Below are 5,694 nucleotides of genomic sequence, written 5' to 3' on the forward strand. Positions count from 1 at the left end.
GCTGGCTGTGTGCATTCCTGTCTTCCATTCAGCAGGACCCTTGGTGTGTTCCATGCGCTTAAAGCTTTGGCTGTTACTTTGTTGGTTTCAGAGTTGGTGTGTTTCCCACTGGTGCTGCAGAAACCTCTAGCTGGTCACAGAGTCCCATACTATGTGTTTTATATCCTACCAAGTATAGATTTTTTGCAGAAATCATCAATAAAAGGACAGCTAGACACCACCATAGCTAGAGTTGCTGTAAACTAGAAAACTAGCATTGCAAGGACAAACATACTCTGCATCCTTACATCAGTGCTGACAGCTGTTATAAACCACTCAACATCAATAACAGACCATGAAAAGTCCTTTCTTTCCTGTGCATTAATATGGGAGATGTATTCCCCCAAGTCCTACTCTGCATCATTAGACTGGAGCTTCAGCTGAAATAAGTAAAAAAGCTTCTGTTGAGAGAGAGGCCGAACCCATTCACAGCTCAGGAGAGAGTGAGAGACAGTGGCAGGAAAGAGAGCGAATGAGTATCAGGTATTTTTAAGATCTGATATTTTAATGTATGTAGTCTTATCTAGTTAATATTTATTTAGCTCTCTAAGCTATTCTAACTGATCACTGTGGCAGGAATGTAAGAATTGCTGGCCTGGATGAGACTCATGGTCCATCTAGTTCAGTATCCTATCTGTGACACTGCTCCAGATGCTTCAGAGGAAAGTGTAAAAACCCCACAGTAGGCAGATGTAATGTAATCTGCCCTTGCTGCTCTGTAGGAGTTAGACTGGCTTTAAGACCTGAATAGCAAGGTTTAATATTCCTTCCATAATGTTGTTTTGAATTATGATAACTGGATATTCTTGATATTCATATAAATAGTTTATTCCTTTTTTAATCTTGCTGAATTCTTCACCTCAATGACTTCCTGTGGCAGTGACTTCCACAGTCTAACAATATGTTGTCTGCAAAAGGTGTGTTTCATTTTATCAGTGACACAAAATGCACAGCATGGGACTTTGATTAAAGGTTTGCAGGATTGTTGGAAAATAGGCCCATTTCCAAACTGCCCTTAGGGTGTCACAGGTGAATTTCATGGTGTCTCAAGGAGAGGGATGTTGTCCCCTAAATATTTTTGGAAAGCTATTGGTGTCCCTAAGTCCCATTGGTTTGGTGTGATTAGTTAGAACACCTTAGTCTTACACTCTGTCCTATGGGGCCGGTGATGGGTGGAAGGCTTCATAGAATGATACCCTAAGGTTTTGGTGTGAGAGGTTGAATTTGTAGCCCTTCAGGGCATGCTGCACAGCCTGTCTGTTCTTTTGCTTGGGGCTGAGAGCCAGCTACGGATTGAGAACCATTGGGCATTTTATTTGTGGTGGGTTGGTTGAGTGAGGGAGAATCAGTGGGGAAGGGAGAAGTCATGAAAGCTCTGGGGCTTAATCCAATAGAATATGTATGAATTTAAAATAATACCTAGCTCTTATAATGGTATCCAATTGACCGCAACCTACCTCAAATTCCTTTGCCCAGCCAAAGAAGGGTTAGGGTGTAAACTTCGAACTAGCATTAACCTATCCTGGGTGGAGTGTGGTCCTATGATCTGAGAACTCCATTTGGGCACTAGCTTATGACTCAGCTTTACTGAGTTTAACTCCCTGCTCTGACATAGACTTCCTATGTGACCTTGGGAAAGCCGCTTAGCCTTTCTCTGCCTCAGTTTCTTCATCAGTACAATAGGGATAATAGCACTGCCCTACCACATTGGGATGTTATGAGGACAAATACGTTAAAAGGTTGTAAGGTCCTTGGATACCACTGTGTTTGGGGCCATATCAGTATCCAAGTGTACATCTATGCTTTTATAAAAGATCTGTGGCCCAGCTGCAGCTGGCCAGATCACCTGACATGGGCTGGGGCTGTGGAGCTATAAAATTGCAATGCAGATGTTCAGGCTGGGGCTGGACTCTGAGACTCTCCCTGCTCACTGGGATCTCAGTTCCCCGGGCTCCAGCCCAAGAGTCTACACTGCAACTTTATTGCCCTGCAGCATAAGCCCCCCGAATCTGAGTCAGCTGACCTAAGACACTGTGCCATGTTGTTTTTTTAATCAAAGTGTAGATGTACCTTAGGCTACACGGAGGGAAATGAGTTACTGAAGGTCATCCAGCAGGCCAGTGGCAGACTAACACGGCTGTTACTCTGAGAGCTGGGAATAGAACCCCAATCTGCTGAGTCCCAGTGCTCTATCCTCTAAGCCACATGGCCATAAACATCTAATCCTTGGCTATAGGCCTTCAGGGAATCAGAATAACATGTTCCATGCAGACACCATTCTGTATCAGTCTGCAGGGTTTTCCTGACTGCTGCTGACTCTTCCTTGGCTTCAGAGCCTGCGGCCTTTCTGAATGTCCCATACCCCACAAACACTTAGTTGAGACTACGATGTAGCCTTTTATGTTGGTACACGATTGAGCTCTGTGGGCCTGTCATGGACCTAAGGCCTAAAGGGACCATTGTGATCATCCAGTTTGTTTTTTCCCCATCCCCCACAGATGGGCTGTAGAATTTTCCCCAGAAGCTAGATTAAAGCATGTGTTTTAGAAAGAGATCTAGTTTTGCTTTAAAGACTCCAGGTGGTGGCCAACCCACCCTCCCCTGGTGAGCTGTTCCAGTGTTTATCACCTTCCCTGCTAGGAAATTGCTTTATTTCAAGATTACATTTGTCTAACTTCAACTTCCAGCCATTGGATCTTGCTGTGCCTTCCTCTGCTAGACTGAAAAGCCCCATTTATCAGATACTCAGACAGCCCCAGGCGCAGAAAAGAGCTCCTAGGCCAATGAGGGGAGTAGAGAGGCAACCTTACGAGAGGAGACTGAAAGAGTAGGTTTGTTTAGCCTGGCCATTAAAGGGTGAGAGGGGAATCTAATCATGCTCTATAAATGCACAAAAGGGATAAATCATGGGAGGGAGAAGAGCTATTGAAGCTAAAGAACAATGTTGGCACAAGGACAAGTAAGGATAAAATGTCAAGAAATCAACTGAGGCTGGAAATGAGAAGAAGATTTCTACCCATCAGGGGAGGGAGGTTTTGAAGCAGACTCCCCCTGAAAGGAGTGTTGCCTATTTGGTTGATTGTTTCCTAGAATCATATCATAGACTTTAAGGTCGGAAGGGACCATTATGATAGTCTAGTTTGACCTCCTGTACAACACAGGCCACAGAATCTCACCCATCCACTCCTGTAACAAACCTCTCACCTATGTCTGAGCTATTGAAGTCCTCAAATCGTGGTTGAAAGACTTCGAGGTGCAGAGAATCCTTCATCAAGTGACCCGTGCCCCACGCTTCAGAGGAAGGCAAAAAACCCCCAGGGCCTCTGCTAATCTGCCCTGGAGGAAAATTATTTCCCGACCCCAAATATGGTGATCAGCTAAACCCTGAGAATGTGGGCAAGACTCACCAGCCAGACACCCGGGAAAGAATTCTCTGTAGTAACTCAGATCCCACCCCATCTAACATCCCATCACAGGTCATTGGGCATATCTACTGCTAATAGTTGAAGATCAATTAATTGCCAGAATTAGGCTATCCCATCATATCATCTCTTCCATAAATTTATCACGCTTAGTCTTGAAACCAGATATGTCTTTTGCCCCCCACTGCTTCCCTTGGAAGGCTGTTCCAGAACTTCACTCCTCTGATGGTTAGAAACCTTCATCTAATTTCAAGTCTAAACTTCCTGATGGCCAGTTTATATCTATGTGTTAAGATCTGACAGTTTGCTCATCGAGCCCTCAAAAGCATCGCAAACAATTGACTTTGAACCCAGATGGAGACTGCATTTAATAAAATCATTGTCACGTCAGTGCATTATCCAAAGCCACACGCCAGTGTTCCCCAAAAGGGAATTTCCCCAGTCCTTAAAATTAATCAGGCCCTTACAGACACAGCAAACCAAACTTGTATTCCACTTCAAGCCAAAACAGACTCCCAGCTGTGATCCTCTCTCTTTGGGGCTTGTCTTCTTTCTGGTGTTAGCTCAAGGTTTAAGTCAAGTTTTGCTCCTAACCTGACTCTTGTCCACACACACATTTCTAGCATGAGTTAAGTGGTGCTTTAAAAATCAAGCTAGCTGGCCTGTATGGGGTTGGAAGCTGAAGCAGGAGTGCTGCTGCCACTCAAGCTAGTAATGCAGCTTCTTGAGTTACAGCAGCACATCAACTGCTAATCCAATCACCCTGTACAGCTCCAGTACTGTTTCACAGTGCAGGTGCTCTCATGCTGCTCTCAGTGTATGTTTACGCTGCTGTCCGAGGCATGACTGCAGCTTGGGTGGGCACACCTGCCCTAGCTTTACTCTAGCTAGCATGGCTGAGGATAGTGACGATGCAGCAGCATGTGCTGTATAAGCCCGCACATCCACAGCACTATTTTTAGCCATGTTAGCTAGAGTAAAGGTAGTGTGGCTATACCAGTCTAGGCTGCACTCACACATTTGATTGGAGTGTAGACATACTCTAGCCGAGCTCAAGTGAGAGTAACTCCAGTGTACTCACTTGAGCTAAATGTTGCAGTGAAGACAAACCCTCCATCTCATCATGACCCATGCATCTGTTGGGCTGACCTTTCTGCTGTCACCTCCTTACAAGCAGCAGAGGAGAATTCAGGCACGCTCCATTCTCAGATGTCCAGGGTGAAGCCTGCCATGAGCTTGCAGCCAACTGTAGTGGTTGTGATAGTTAGACCCGTTCATTAAAGCCTTACCAATCATGCAGTAAGCTCCATTGTGGTCCCTCATGGAAGGCAATGCTTTAAGCTCGAGTGAAGCACAGAGGAATGCAGCTCAGACATCTAGTGCTGTTATGAAAACATTGTGGGTTTTGTTGTACATAAGAATGGCCATAGTGGGTCAGACCAAAGGTCCATCTAGCCCAGTATCCTGTCTTCCAACAGTGGCCAATGCCAGATGCCACAGAGGGAATGAACAGAACTGGTAATCATCAAATGATCCATCCCCTGTCATCCATCCCCTGTCACCCATTCCCAGCTTCTAGCAAACAGAGACTTGGGACACCATCCCTGCCCATACTGGCTCATAGCCACTGATGGACCTATCCTCCAGGAACTTATCTAGTTCTTTTTTGAACCTTGTTATAGTCTTCACTTTCAGAACATCCTCTGGCAAGGAGTTCCACAGGTTGACTGTGCGTTGTGTGAAAAAAAAATACTTCCTTTTGTTTGTTTTAAGCCTGCTTAATTTCATTTGGTGACCCCTAGTTCTTGCGTTATGAGAAGGAATAAATAACGCTTCTTTATTCACTTTCTCCATACCAGTCATGATTTTTTAGACCTCTTCTGAACCTTTTCCAGTTCCTATATATCTTTTTTGAGATGGGGTGACCACATCTGCAGTATTCAAGATGTGGATGTACCATGGATTTATATATAGGCAATATGATATTTTCTGTCTTATTATCATCCCTTTCTTAAGGATTCCCAACATTCTGCACCCCAAACCCCTTATCCCCAGCCCCAGCCCCACCCCAGAGCCTGCACCACCAGTCAGAGCCCTTCCCCCCTCCCCCGGTGTCCCAATCCCCTGCCCCAGCCTGGAGTCCCTTCCCACCCTCCAAACCCCTCGGTCCCAGCCTGGAACACCCTTCTACACACCAAACCCCTCATCCCCAGCCCCACCCCAGAGCCCACAC

Source organism: Lepidochelys kempii, chromosome 7, assembly GCF_965140285.1.
Source record: "Lepidochelys kempii isolate rLepKem1 chromosome 7, rLepKem1.hap1, whole genome shotgun sequence".
NCBI classification, from domain to species: Eukaryota; Metazoa; Chordata; order Testudines; family Cheloniidae; genus Lepidochelys; species Lepidochelys kempii.